The sequence below is a fragment of the Meles meles genome, chromosome 15 (genome assembly GCF_922984935.1).
Source record: "Meles meles chromosome 15, mMelMel3.1 paternal haplotype, whole genome shotgun sequence".
NCBI classification, from domain to species: domain Eukaryota; kingdom Metazoa; phylum Chordata; class Mammalia; order Carnivora; family Mustelidae; genus Meles; species Meles meles.
The window spans coordinates 75,503,987-75,520,417 of record NC_060080.1 but is presented as its reverse complement, the minus strand read 5'-3'; the positions used below and the strand labels follow the sequence as shown (position 1 = coordinate 75,520,417).

Here is a 16,431-nt window from a genome sequence, read left to right as displayed (position 1 = left end):
AGCTGAACCTATTGTGGTTATCATTTCATGGTACGTGTAAGTCAAACCATCATATTGTAGGTCTTAAACTTATACAGTAATGTATGTCAATTATTTCTCAATAAAACTGAAAAAATATAGCATCCTTAATAGTTGAAAGTGAATTGAAATTCTTTTTTAGGCACATATTTTCAGTCAAGAAAAATAACTGTGTTTTAGTTTATTTCAAGGTTGCTTCTTTTCCATTATGGAAGAGTGTTTACAAATGATTTTAATAAAGATCGCACAACCAAATCATTCTATTTCCTTCAAGAATGTACCTCTATTAAGAGATAACAAAATAAGAACCAGCCAAGGAAAGTAAATACGTTTGTTGACTTCTCCTGAATATACATGAGGACCATTCGACTGGTCCACCTCCCAGATAATTTATAAAGGAAGGAAAACAGTTCCACTCTAATATGCAGCTGTTTGAAATGGCTTCAGTGTTAAAAATTATCTCATATTTCAGGTTGTTTTCCATTGAGTAACACGCACACATTATATGATATCACAAAGCATTTTGTTAGGCCATGTAATCTGTGACATACATTTTTGTATGCTCAGTCATAGTCTTCATGTAGGGAGAGGAGTTATGTGCAGTGGATGGGTAAGAGCATGGATGATGGAAGTCAAGAGACTTGGTTTCAGATTTTGAATATTTCCGGGGGCATAGCTCAGTGGCAGAGCATTTGACTGCAGATTTTGACTATTTCCTGTGAATGAGCACTGTGGGCAAGTCACTTAAGCTTTAGCTTCTCTGTGCTTGTGGATGATGACTCAGTTACATTATTTTTTTTTCTTTTCAGTGTAACAGTATTCATTGTTTTTGCACCACACCCAGTGCTCCATGCAATACATTCTTTTGTTTCTAGTAATCATCTCTGACTTCTGTAAATGTTTTCTGTTTGTCTCTATGCTTACTTGTGTGGAAGAAGGCAGAACAACTTCGGCAAATCCAGGAAAGTTGGTCCTGACAATGTTACAGCTGCACAGTTCTCCTACAGTGTTCTCCAGGCTCTCTCCAGGGAGCAGCTCTCTCCACCTTGGGCAAAATGAATCCTAAGGAATCCTCTTTCATTGGTGGTGAATAGACAGACTCGGCCATTGTTTAGTTTAAAATAATGCATTTGGTTTACATTCCTGGAATATTAATCTCACAATGTTTTATGCTAATTAGAGCTATACCATGGTTAGAACTTCCTTCTGACCACCCAATAAAGTGATTTTTTAGAGCTCCACGTCATGATTTGCCAACAACCAAGCATTCTAGACAGAACCACATGACAGCTATTCTGAAGGCTTGGGCCGCCATATCAAAATGCCACAGACTATATAACTTAAAGAGTAGAAATTTATTTTCCTGTAGCTCTGCAGACTGGAAAGTCTAAGCTCAAGGTCTGACAGGGTTCTGTTTCTTTGTTTCTGTTTTTTTTTTTTTTTTTTTAGAGATTTTTATTTATTTATTTGACAGAGTGAGAGATCACAGGTAGGTAGATCAGCAGGCAGAGAGAGAGGGGGAAGCAGGCTCCCTGCTGAGCAGAGAGCACGATGTGGGGCTCAATCCCAGGACTTTGGGATCATGACCTGGGCCGAAGGCAGTGGCTTAACCCACTGAGCCACCCAGGCGCCCCTGGGGTTCTGTTTCTGATGAAGCCTCTCTTCCTCATTTTTAGGTGGCCATCTTCTTACTGGATCCTCACATGACCTTTCCTCTGTTTGCACAGAAAGACAGAGAGAAAGAGGCCTCCTTCTCTTCTTCCAAGACTATCAGTCCCATCTGATTAAGTCTCCACCATTATGATGCCATTACGTCCTTAAAATCCAATGTCCAAATACAGTCACATGGGCCATTAGGGCTTTGATATATTACTTTGGGGGGCAAAATCCATAGCCAACAATAAATATGGAGATTTACTGGCATTGTCTCAATTTCTTAATGCATTTTTATAAAGAAAAGCAATTATTTAAATGTATGACTAGATATGATTTGACTTTTTTTATTTTCCTGGATTTTTTAAATGATAAAATACTTCTGAATCTTTGCTTGACACTGCTAGTCTTATACTTATAAAGTATATTTAGATACATTATAAATCCGAAAGTCAGCTTTGTTACATTACCAGCTGTTGAGGTCAAAAGATCACCATAGTTTTCTAAAGTGCCATTAAAAACTGTATGGGGAGCAAGAAACAGGAGACCATCTTGTAAGGCCAGACAAATTGAGTTCGGTACCTCCTGAAAACTGTAAAGCTTTTGAATCCGAGGTCCAAGGAAAATCACAGACTAATAAGTAACTTCTGCAGACTTGATCAGCTTTCAGACTCTCATTGAACTTTGCCTTCCTCATTAATTCACCCACAATCCTTTCTCATACCCATGTTCTTTCAAGGTCAAGAATGAAATGTAAAACCCTTCCATGGAAGCTTTGCGCAGTGGCAGTATCGTACCCAATGAGGTTTATCCGAGGCGCGATTATTGCTAATTAAAACCCTTCCATGGAATGCATCCAAGGCATAACCCGAACCTCTAGGAGGAGAAATTCTTGTGCTGGGAAGTAGTGGAACAACTTTAACCTTATATATTGATCCAATAAATCTGAACTTTTAGGTGAGTAGAGATTCTTGGGCACAAAATGGATCACAAGATGACCTTATTTAGAAGAATAAATAATGTAATCATATACAGCCCTGAAGAGAAAGACATCAACTCTGGACTGAAGCAAGTTATTTAATACTTGAATTGCTGGCATGTTTAACACTCATCAGATGGACCAGAATACTGAGAAAGTATTATATGGGTTATTTTGTAAAGTGCATTTCTAGCAGTTATCTGATGAACAGTTGTTGTTGATGGAGTACCTACTAGGAAACAGTATCAAATAGAAAAAAACATAGTTGCTCTGCTTTCCACATTGAGACAATCTTCTAAGGTCACTTAAAGTATTTTAAACTAATATGAAACATAAATGCATTGTCTTATAAACAAAGGATTTCATAAGAAGGGCAAAATAATTAAAATGTTACTTATTTTTTTTAAAATGTTTTACTTACTTGAGAGAGAGGGAGGATGAGAGGGAGAGAGAGCATGAGCATGCAGGGAGAGGCAGGGGGAGAAGCAGAGGGAGAGAGAGAAGCAGACTGCCCACTGAGCAGGGAGCCTGACATGGAATTTCATCCCAGGACCCTGAGGTCATGACCTGAGCCAAAGGCAGCTGCCTAGCCAACTGAGCCACCAAGGCACCCCTAAAATTTTAAAATGAAAATCATAGACAGTGATATTTTATTCCATCCTAAATTATTGAGTTCCATTGTAGTGAAAGGTGTCAATTCACTATTCAAAACAGGTCAAACATGGGGGTGAAGAGGTACCAAGGGAAAAGAAAGAGCTCTAAATAAATGCTTGCCCTTGTTAAAGAGTCAGGTCTCTCTTTGGGGTGCTGAAGTCCACCTGCCCCACCATACTCTTTCCCTTAACTACCATTTGTCTCTTGCCTCAGTTTGAGTGCCTTGGTGATATAGTGGAGAGAAGTAACTCTAGGGATTGGCTGTGTGTTGTAAAATACTTTTGCTAATAGTGTAGATAAGCACCTGGTTCAGAGGGGGTTAAATCAAGGGCATGGAACATTCTTGCTTTGCAATGGAAGAAATCTGAAGGTTGTTACTGAGCTTAAATGTAATGTAAACTGCTAAAAATCAATAATTAAATGTATTTGTGTTAAATGACTGATTTAAAAGCTCCACCCCTCTCTCTGAAAACACATAAATTAAATAGCAGAAGTCTGCTGTTGGCAACTGCAGTGAGTGTATGGGACATGCAGTCTGGGAGTATTTGGGTTAGGAATAAATTGTATGTATGGAATGTTCAACCACTGAGAAAATATTATGAGTCTTCTAGGAAATGTTCACTATTAAATGATATGAATGTATATCAGATAAAGCCAAAATCTCCCCAGAAAGGAAACAATTCACAATTCACAAGACTGTACATCCAAAACAGTGAGAAAAAATTAAATGTGCTTTCGTTTGGGTCTTAAAATAATAAAATTCTCTTTTATAAAATTTCCTTTAATGCCACTTGGAAGGAAAATAGTATCATAAAGGCCAAGTGGAGGAAAAGTCAAGATTTATATCCAAACTATATTGAACTGTATTCAAACTATACTAAACTATATTAAAAAGTGTTAAGTTTTTCATCATACGAAGGCAACAAACCTCACTAGAACACCTCAAGAAACCAAAGAAGCAGAGACCTCATTTAATCCAAGAGAGAGACTGATGGCTAAAAACATTCAGGTGTTCCAGTCAGCACTTTCTGTTGAGGGTATGGAGTTGGTAAAGAAGAATCTATGGCTCTGTGTTTTCCCTTCAAATTCTGGCTAAATTGTATGTGTATGTTTATACACAATGAAGAATTTCATTGGGCCTCAGATTCAGCTCCTGCCTCCTTCCTTTATATGGATTTGTCTTCTAATGTAGATTATAAAATTCTCTCTGGCAGACACCCTAGAACTTTGTCTGCTGTGGTACACACTTCCATTGAGCACTCAGTACACCAGACCTGGCTATCCATGAGTACCTTCTCTCTGGAAGCCAGAGTGCCCTCTACTACTTGATCTTTCCTAGAGCACTAAGGAGTAATCTTCCTGGGAGAAGGGATTCTGCTCAACTAGGAGAGATGATTTGACTGGGGAAGAGTTTGCCCTCCGTGCTTCTCTGCCAGCATGGTATTAACAGAATTCTTTGAAGGCCATGTCCTCACCAGTGCTCAGTCACCCCACATTCTTTAGATAATACCACACAGTCATCTAGAGGCATCTCAACTAAGTGAGCATGACTATCCCAAGTAGGCAAGTGTCCTCCCTTTTAAATATTATGAGATGTGATTTGGTGCCCTGGGAAAGTCTTGAGGAAGCCCATCCCACTAAGGACAGGGCATTGTAAAGGCACAACAACACGCTCAGAATACACCTCGACAGTCATGCTGAATAAGTTGCAAACAAGATCCTTTGGTGACATGGTCACTAGGTGTATAGAAACATCAACCGTGACAGCCAGAAGGAACGTTGGCAATGTCATCACGTCCGACCCAATGCCAGTTTACAGATGAGGAAATAAAAGTCCATGGTAGTGTGGTGGACTAGTTAGGAGAAATAAGGCTCGATCTTCGGCTTCCTGACTCTTCCCGCCCTGGGCTTTTTACACAACACCAGCACGCATCCTAAAACACACCAGTGATTGAGAGCACATCTCTAAAGCTGTGACCTCTGAATGTTGTTGTTGGCAGTGGAATTACAGTCCTTAGTTTTGCATTTCTAACCAGTGTTTTAACCTTGAGGAATTCAATCAGACTGCATCTCATTTTTAATTTTAAATTAGAGAGAATTCTGTCTATCTCAAGGAGTTGTGGTAAAAACATAACACATATTGCATGACAAGGTGCATTCTGTAAATATAATGTTAAAATGGAAATGAAAATTTTTCTTTGGAAGCTTATCTGTGACTTTTGTTTCCAAAAGGTGGGTTGAATACATGTTTTGTTTTATGCAATGGGCAAGCCTGATAGCTCACTACTGCCTTAAGTATTAGTGGAATTTATCTTCTGTTCATGTGCTTATTAACCATTTATATTTTTTATTCATATCTTTCAATTAAAACTATTTTCCTATTTAGGGTAGGTCAAGATGGCAGGGAAGTAGGAGGAGGCACCGTGTCAACCTGTACCCTAAAGTGAGCTGATTACCTACCAAAGAACTCCGATCACCCATGAAATCAGGCTGAGATCAGAATTATACACGTCTGGATCTCTACAGGAGCAGAAGACGCCAGTGGGCAGGTAAAGTGGAGTGGGAACATTGGACTGATATCGGAAGATAAACAAAAGGGGGAGGGAGCCACCAGAGGCGACGGATTGGAAAGTAATACCCCAGTATGAGAGTGCCCTGCGTCTGGGGACCAGCATTAACTTGGAGTCTGGTTGAAAGCACTCAAAAAAAAGAGCAAAGGATCACATGGGGAAATTGTGGGAATCGGGGCGGTTAGGGACAGGGGCTTAAGTCTCCGGACCCAGGACAGCCTCCCCTGGTGCTGAGCCAGAGAGAGTGAGGCAGAGAAACCAGGTCTTGGTCCCTGAGCCGCCAGCCAGCCTGAGCTGCCAGCATGCCTGAGAATGTGTGGGGTACGGCTCCCGTGAGGGGCTGGCAGCCTTGCCAGATGGCGTTCCTGGGCTGCGCATGCACCACACCCTTGAGAGAGGTGCGGGCAGGCATTAGCCTGGCGCTCTTAGACCCACGCAGAGGGATCAGAGCCTGAGATGTGCGTGCCCCACACCTTCCCCTGGGAGAGGTGCTCACAGGTGCTAGCCGGGAGCTCTCGGACCGGGAAAAACCAGGCACTCCCAGCCCAGGCCAGCGGGAAAATCTCAGTGTGTGATCGCTGTTTGGAACCTCTCTGGCGGTCTGGAGCTGCCACGACAGCCGCCGCTGCCGTGGTTTTGGGTACAACGAGGAGCTCCTGCATCCCCAGGGACCGTGACACGGAACCTACTCTGCCAGCAGCTCTGCAGAGCATTCTGAGGCTTCTCTCTGAGAGGGAGGTCTGGGTGCAGTTTGCTCTGCTCTAAACCTCCAAAAACCATCAAAAGCTGTCAAGGCGAGAGAAAACAGATGAACAAACATAAAAACCTCCAGAGAACAAAAGCCTGAAAAAAACGGTTTCTTCAGAACCCACCCCCATGAGGGGGGCAGGAGGACTTAACTCAGGGAACATCATTGTCTGAAAACCCACGTGGCAGGCCCCTACCCCAGAAAACCAACCAGGAAGGAAGGAAAAAAAAAAAAAGAAGACGACAAGAGAACACCACCACTACTTCATAAATACAACTTTTATTTTTAACACTTTACCACTATTCTGGTTCATTTTTTAATACATATAGATAATTTTTTAACCTATTTACCATCACAGTGAAATGTCCAGTACATCAAATTCCTTAATAACCTACTGACCTGAACTTTTTGATACATACAACCGTGTTTTTCTTTTGCTTTTCTATTTTTTAAATTTTTTTAAAATTTAATTTAGTTTAGTCTAGTTTATTCTTTTTTAGTTCTTATTTTCTAATATACATATAAACTTCAAGGTAATCCCCTTTCCCCAATCAATGCTACCCCTATAGGCAAACCAATTTTTAATCCCCTTTTATCTTAGGATAGTTGAGTCCCTTAACAAAAACATCAAGATACATCCAGGAAGAATCAAAATAACCTTCCTCACCCACACTGAGAATTTACAACCACTCTCCCATCTTTTCCTTCCGCCAGTGTTTCTGTGTATTTGTGTTTGTCTTGACAGTACATAAATCTTATACTTGGGGTTCTTTCTGATCAGGTTCTTCCTTTTTTTTTTTTTTTTTTTTTGCTTTTATAGATATATATATATTTTTTTCCTCTTGTCATATACTTTTATCAGTCCTTTTGTTTGTCTGCTTTTGTTTGTATATTTCATAAATCTTAACTTGGGGCCCATTTGGGCTGAGCCTTCTCTTTTATCTTCCCTTTTTTTCCTGTCTCTCTCTCCTCTTTTTTTTTTTTTACTGTTTTCATTTCTTTTCTTTTTTTTTTTCTTTCTTCTCTATTTCTTTTTCTTTTCATTTTACTCTCATTTGGGTGGGGAATCCTGATTGCACAGAAGCGTTCCAGGGTGCACCTTGACTGCACCACAATCGATTCATCCAGCTGCATCTGTTTAGTCATCTCTTACCAAAATGACTAGGAGGATGAATGCCCAACAGAAGAAAAATACAGAGGATGGGCCTTCTGCAACAGAGCTAACGGTTATTGACATAGACAATATGTCAGAAAAGGAATTCAGGCTAACAATTATCCAGGCAATAGCTAGGTTGGAGAAAGTCATGGATGACCAAATGGAATTGATTAGGGCAGAACTGAAAGCCACCAGGGATGATGTTCACAATGTTAGGGCAGAACTGAAAGCCATCCCCACCAGGGATGATGTTCACAATGTTAGGGCAGAACTGAAAGCCACCAGGGATGATGTTCAAAATGCTCTCAATGAATTCCAATCTAATCTAAATTCTCTAAAAGCTAGGGTAACTGAGACAGAAGACAGAATTAGTGATCTGGAGGACAAACAGATAGAGAGAAAGGATCAGGAGGAAGCCTGGAACAAACAGCTCAGAAGCCATGAAAACAGAATCAGGGAAATAAATGATGCCATGTAACGTTCCAATGTCAGAATTATTGGAATCCCTGAAGGGAAGGAGAAAGCAAGAAGTCTAGAAGATATAGTGGAACAAGTTGTCTATGAAAATTTTCCTAATCTCACGAATGGAAACAACATTCATGTACTAGAGGCAGAATGTTTTCCCCCCAAGATTATAGATTCTCGAAAGTCCTAATGACACCTGATAGTAAGAATGGAGAATTATGATTCTAGACAGACCCTCTTAAAAGCAGCTAGACAAAGAGGCTCCTTACATACAGAGGAAAGTCAATTAAAATAACGTCAGACCTGTCCACAGAGACCTGGCAATCCAGAAAGGGCTGGCAAAATATATTCAGAGTACTAAATGAGAGGAACATGCAGCCAAGAATACTTTATCCAGCAAGACAGACATTCAAAATGGATGGAGAGGTAAACAGATTCCATGACCGGCAAGGCTTAAAAGACTATGCAACCACCAAGCCGACACTGCAGGAAGTATTAAGGGGGCTCCTATAAAAGAGAAAAAAACCCTAAGAATATCATTGAACAGAAATATAGAGACAATCTACAGACAGAAAGACTTCGAAGGTAACACGATGTCAATAAAAACGTATCTATCAATAATCACTCTCAATGTGAATGGCCTAAATGCACCCCTAAAATGACACAGGGTTGCAGACTGGATAAAACGACAGGACCCATCCATATGTTGTCTACAAGGGACATATTTTGAACCTAAGGATACACCCAGACTGAAAGTGAAGGGATGGAGAAACATCTTTCATGCCAATGGGCCTCAAACGAAGGTCGGGGTAGCGATTCTCATATCAGATAAAATAGATTTTAAACTAAAGATTGTAGTCAGATACAGAAGGACACTACATAATTCTTAAAGGGACTATCCACCAAGATGATCCAACAATTGTGAATATCTATGCCCCCAATATGGGAGCACCCAATTACATAAGAAAACTAGTAATCAAGATAGTCATATTGATATGAATACAATAATAGTAGGAGATCTTAATACGCCTCTCTCAGAAATAGTCAGATTATTGAAGCAGAAAATTAATAAAGAAATAAGAGCATTGAATGAAACTTTCTACCAGATTAGACATATACAGAACATTCCACCTGAAAACAACAGAATACTCATTCTTCTCAAGTGCACATGGAACCTTCTCCAGAATAGACCGCATACTGGGTCACAAAGCAGGACTCAACCGATACCAAAAGACTGACATTATTCCCTGCATATTCTCAGATCACAATGCTTTGAAACTGGAACTCAATCACAAGGAAACGTTCAGAATGAACTCAAACACCTGGAAGCTAAAGACCACCTTGCTTAAGAATGCTTGGATCAACCAGGAGATCAAAGATGAACTTAAACAATTCATGCAAACGAATGAGAATGAAGACACTTCGGTCCAAAACCTATGGGATACAGCAAAGGCGGTTCTAAGGGGGAAATCCATAGCCATCCAAGCCACCCTCAAAAACATTGAAAAATCCAGAATACACCAGCTGTCTCTACACCTTCAAGAAATGGAGAATCAACAACAGATCAAACCAACTCCACATGCAAGAAGGGAAATAATCAAGATTAGAGCAGAGATCAATGAGGTAGAAACGAGAGATACAGTAGAACGTATCAATGAAACTAGAAGCTGGTTTTTTGAAAGAATCAATAAGATCGATAAACCATTGGCCACACTAATCCAAAAGAAAAGAAAGCCCAAATTCATAAAATTATGAATGAAAAGGGAGAGATCACAACTAACACCAAGGAATTAGAAACAAACATCAGAAATTATTACCAACAGTTATATGCCAATAAGCTAAGCAACCTAGATGAAATGGATGCATTCCTGGAAAGCTACAAACTCCCAAAATTGAACCAGGAAGAAATTGACAACCTGAATAGACCGATATCTAGTAACGAGATTGAAGCAGTGATCAAAAACCTCCCAAAAAACAAGAGCCCGGGACCTGACGGATTCCCTGGGGAATTCTACCAAACTTTCAAAGAAGAAATAACACCAATTCTCTTGAAGCTGTTCCAAAAAATTGAAGCAGAAGGAAAACTTCCAGACTCTTTTTATGAAGCCAGCATTACTCTGATCCCCAAACCAGGCAAAGACCCTACCAAAAAGGAGAATTTCAGACCAATATCACTGATGAATATGGATGCAAAGATTCTCAACAAGATCCTAGCAAACAGGATCCAGCAGCACATTAAAAAGATTATCCACCATGACCAGGTGGTTTTCATCCCTGGGTTGCAAGGTTGGTTCAACATTCGCAAATCAATCAATGTGATAGAACAAATCAATAAGAGAAGAGAGAAGAACCACATGGTCCTCTCAATGGATGCAGAAAAAGCATTTGACAAAATCCAGCATCCGTTCCTGATGAAAACGCTTCAAAGTATAGGGATAGAGGGAACATTCCTGAACTTCATAAAATATATCTATGAAAGACCCACAGCAAAAAACACCTCAATGGGAAAAAGCTTGCAGCCTTCCCGTTGAGATCAGGAACACGACAAGGATGCCCACTCTCACCACTCTTGTTCAACATAGTATTAGAAGTTCTAGCAATGGCAATCAGACAACAAAGAGGAATAAAAGGTATCCAAATTGGCAAGGAAGAAGTCAAACTCTCTCTCTTTGCAGATGACATGATTCTTTATATGGAAAACCCCAAAGACTCCACCCCCAAACTACTAGAACTCATACAGCAATTCAGTAACGTGGCAGGATACAAAGTCAATGTACAGAAATCAGTGGCTTTCTTATACACTAACAATGAAAATACAGAAAGGGAAATTAGAGAATCGATTCCATTTACTAGAGCACCAAGAACCATAAGATACCTGGGAATAAACCTAACCAAAGAGGTAAAGGACCTGTACTCGAGGAACTACAGAACACTCATGAAAGAAATTGAAGAAGACACAAAAAGATGGAAGACTGTTCCATGCTCTTGGATTGGAAGAATAAACATTGTTAAAATGTCTATACTGCCTAGAGCAATCTATACTTTCAATGCCATTCTGATCAAAATTCCACCGGTATTTTTCAAAGATCTGGAGCAGATAATCCTAAAATTTGTATGGAATCAGAAGAGACCCCGAATTGCTAAGGAAATGTTGAAAAACAAAAACAAAACTGGCGGCATCACGTTACCCGATTTCAAGCTTTACTACAAAGCTGTGATCACCAAGACAGCATGGTACTGGCATAAAAACAGACACATAGACCAGTGGAACAGAGTGGAGAGCCCAGATATGGACCCTCAACTCTATGGTGAAATAATCTTGGACAAAACAGGAAAAAATATTCAATGGAAAAAAGACAGTCTCTTCAATAAATGGTGCTGGGAAAACTGGACAGCGATATGTAGAAGAATGAAACTCGACCATTCTCTTACACCGTACACAAAGATAAGCTCGAAATGGATCAAAGACCTCAACGTGAGACAGGAATCTATCAGAATCCTAGAGGAGAACATAGGCAGTAACCTCTTCGATATCAGCCACAGCAACTTCTTTCAAGATATGTCTCCAAAGGCCAAGGAAACAAAAGTGAAAATGAACTTTTGGGACTTCATCAAGATCAAAAGCTTCTGCACAGCAAAGGAAACAGTCAACAAAACAAAAAGGCAACCCACGGAATGGGAGAAGATATTTGCAAATGACAGTACAGACAAAAGGTTGATATCCAGGATCTATAAAGAACTTCTCAAACTCAACACACACAAAACAGATAATCATATCAAAAAATGGGCAGAAGATATGAACAGACACTTCTCCAAAGAAGACATACAAATGGCTATCAGACACATGAAACAATGTTCATCATCACTAGCCATCAGGGAGTTTCAAATTAAAACCACATTGAGATACCACCTGACACCAGTTAGAGTGGCCAATATTACCAAGACAGGAAACAACGTGTGTTGGAGAGGATGTGGAGAAAGGGGAACCCTCTTCCACTGTTGGTGGGAATGTAAGTTAGTGCAGCCACTTTGGAGAACAGTGTGGAGATTCCTGAAGAAATTAAGAATAGAGCTTCCCTATGACCCTGCAATTGCCCTGCTGGGTACTTACCCCAAAGATACAGATGTAGTGAAAAGAAGGGCCATCTGTTGGGGCGCCTGGGTGGCTCAGTGGATTAAGCCACTGCCTTCGGCTCAGGTCATGATTTCAGGGTCCTGGGATCGAGTCCCGCATCGGGCTCTCTGCTCCGCAGGGAGCCTGCTTCCTCCTCTCTCTCTGCCTACTTGTGATCTCTCTCTCTGTGTCAAATAAATAAATAAAATCTTTAAAAAAAAAAAAAGAAGGGCCATCTGTACCCCAATGTTTATTGCAGCAATGGCTACGGTCGCCAAACTGTGGAAAGAACCAAGATGCCCTTCAACGGACGAATGGATAAGGAAGATGTGGTCCATATACACAATGGAGTATTATGCCTCCATCAGAAAGGATGAATACCCAACTTTTGTAGCAACATGGACGGGACTGGAAGAAATTATGCTGAGCGAAATAAGTCAAGCAGAGAGAGTCAAGTATCATATGGTCTCACTTATTTGTGGAGCATAACAAAGAACATGGAGGACATGGGGAGATGGAGAGGAGAAGGAGTTGAGGGAAACTGGAAGGCGAGATGAACCATGAGAGACTATGGACTCTGAAAAACAACCAGAGGGTTTTGAAGGGGCGCGGGGGTGGGAGGTTGAGGAACCAGGTGGTGGGTAATAGGGAGGGCACGTACTGCATGGAGCACTGGGTGTGATGCCAAAACAATGAACACTGTTATGCTGTAAATAAACAAACAAACAAAAAAAAAAGTTTGAGAATACTATCTAAAAATGCAAAAAAAAAAAAAAAAAAAAAAGAAATATGGTACAAAGTCCCATGAAGCCACCTCTCCCTCTAAACCATTCTTCTCTCTGCCAAATTCTGCTTTGGTCAGCCTAAGGATCAAGGTCCTGTCATTGGGCAATAAAGTGATATGCATTAATCAATCAATGGCCCTAACTGGCAAGTTCCTTAAAAACTCATGGGACACAGATGGCTGCCATGACTATTCCCAAGAAGCAGCTACTGTCTTTCCATGAATGCAGCATGAAAATACACAGCTGGGTGAGCAGATGAATGTCCACTCATGAAACAAGCATGATGAGGACAATAAACAGTAGTTTTGGATGGCAGATTTAAATCTCATTCACAGCCAAGAAAACACTCCAGATCCATGATGTGTCTCTATTTCCTGCTGTTCCCAACATCTGATTCCTGCCTTCCATTCCTGTTTCCACCACTTCAGTAGATGTCTCCTGTCCTCATTTCATATAAAAAAGGCTCTGATTCTTTCTATTCTAATGTCTATAAGACATTACTGTGAACATCAGCAGGGGATAATTCCTCCTCTGAACCTATCTATGAAATAAAGATTTCTACTCAGGATCATGACAAGCTGAGGAATCCCTCAAGAGAACTTTCAGAGCCATTTCAACCTGTAAGGCTGGCTAAAATGTTCCTCACCATCCGCCACACCAGGGCTAGGACTGATGAGTGTCTCCCCCGTACAGGTCCCTCTGGACGACATGTTCACTGGGAAACCAGGCACGAGGCAAGCAAAAATCAGCATCTGCTCTTCTGCAGTTTGTCTGAAGTGCTTGAAGCCACAGAAGAAACACCTTGACTCCTTCAGATCTTATCTAAAAACAAAATTAAAGGTGACAAAATTAAACACATGTTTATGCAGAGATGCACTGCAATGCAGATTCAGTTCTAGAAAGAAAAACTAGAAGTTAAAGGTACTGCTAAATTCCTGCACCAGGTTCTTAGTGACAAGGAAGCAGGCATGCTGCAAGAAGCCCAAGGGTGAAGAGTTGGAGTCTGGGGCCACAGTGCCTGGTTCCAATGCAGGCTCTGCTTTTTGCAGCTTAGCTGTGGCCAGTGGAGAACTACTGAACTTCTCCCTTTACATCAGCCTCTGAAAAATGAGGATGATAAAAGAATCTACCACAAAGTGCTGGCACAGGGTTAAGTGACTTACAACAGTGCCTGTATCATCAACTGTCAGTTAATCACAAAAACAATGCAAAGACAACCTTCCTCCAAATTTACAGTGTGCTTTGACTAGGGTTTTTGTTATGTCACTATAATATGCACATGTATCATGTAAAGTTCTTGAAAAATCTCAGAGCTAAATAAGACCTTAGAGACCTGGCTCAGTTATTTGGCCTTGAAGCCCATTCATCAGGCATTTCTACACCAGCCCTCCTTTTTGCCTGTGCAGGGAGCTACCTTGAGGGCTGCCACCAAAGCATCACTTCCACAAAGAGCCATTCAGAATTTTCTGGAACTCATGTCATTGCTGGACTTCTGGCATAAGTCCACTGTTCCTGGTAGATGCTTCCAGTAGTAGGAAATGGAACATGCTCAATGAGGGCAGGGGGCTGTGTCTGACTTGCCCACCGCCATATCTCCAGCACCTAAAAAGGTGCCTGAAACACGTAGCTGGCACCAGTAAATGTGTGTAATAAGTGAGTGAACTAGACAAGAATAGATACGTACTGGTAGACGTGGCCTGTGGAGTACAGCTTCAAAAGCAGGAGAGTATTGAGACTCCTACATGGTAGGGTGCATGGCACTGAGTCAAAGAAAATGGGTCCTACAAGCAGACCAAAGTTAAACCTTGAAAGCTGTGTGATCTTGGACAAGTCACCTACAACAACAAAGACCCCGTCTTCCATTGATAATAGCTGGGAAGAGAGAATCCATTTCAGAAGCAAAGGGGGACACAGGATGGCTTTGTACAACACATATGTTTTGGTAAGATGGCAGTGTAAATTCATTTTACGGGGTCCCACACCATCATCCCCCACTACCATTTGAAATACACGGCAATGACTGATGAAATATATATATATATATATATATATGTATGTATATATATTTTTAAGATTTACTGATTGATTTGACAGAGAGAGATCACAAATAAGCAGAGAGGTAGACAGAGAGAGAGAGAGAGGATGAAGCAGGCCCCTGCCGAGCAGAGAGCCTGATGTGGGACTCAATCCCAGGACCCTGAGATCATGACCTGAGCTGAAGACAGAGGCTTAACACACTTAGCCACCCAGGTGCCCCTAGATGAAATATATTTTTAAAAGAAGAGTAAAGTTAGCAAGTGAACCTCGGTAAAAAACAAAACAAAACAAACAAACAAAACCCAAAACTGACAAACATTCCCATAAAGCAGCAGCCACAGAAATTCTCAGTGATGCACAGATGTGTAGCCACAGGAAAAGGTGTCTGGAGGCCAACTTCAAGGAGGACAAGTTGCTCCCACTGGAGATAAAGGCAGACCGAAAGGCCTGCTCGCTTGCTGCCTGAAGCCACAACTTCAACTGGGCTGACAGCCTTGATTGCACACCACTTGCTTCACCAGAGCACTGTGAGATTTCCAGTAGCTCATTACATTGAAACACTACTGCCTCCTTTAACAAGGCTTCCCTTCCAGATTGCCCCTGACTTACAGGGATACGCAGCAGGTATCCCTACACATGCTCCTTCCAAACTCTCTCCTCTCTCTGCTTTCTTCTGATCCATTTTTTATTTATGGGCTATCTTTACAGGATATCCCTTCTGTGATTAAACAGGTCTTAATAATTCTACCTTTTGTAAAGGAAGCCTTCCCCAATTATTTATACATTGATAAGTATTTACCTCTGAATCTCTATAAACATCGCTTTATATGGCACCAACATGTAGAAAATAAGAATGAAGTTACCCAATTTTCAGAATGAACCATACAAATTACAACCTACCTGCTAAAGCCAGAAACAGAAAGAGAACATCTGCATAAACAAAAGTAACGCGGGTTCCTTATTCATTCATATTTATTGTGCAAAATGGAAGTTTTAGGAAGAGTAGAATAATGCATACTTGTTCTATTATATAGGCAACTAATCCTCTGTAGATGGTAATGTATCCATAACTCCATCCCTAACCTAGAATTTCTGGACACGAGGAGAGGGTATTAAAATCTCCTCTATGGGAGGTAGAGGATTACAGTGTCTGGCTCTGGCCTTCCTTCCTACATCACTTGTAATTAGTGACAGCAATTGGAATTCACAAAACACTTCTGGGCTTTAGAAGACATTGGACAACTAGCAAAGG

At 40.8% G+C, this 16,431-nt stretch overlaps 1 pseudogene; it reads left to right on the top strand.

The window, feature by feature from the left end:
• The first annotated feature begins 2,442 nt into the window (after positions 1-2,442).
• On the top strand, positions 2,443-2,597 carry LOC123926213 (annotated as a pseudogene).
• Positions 2,598-16,431: the final 13,834 nt, after the last annotated feature.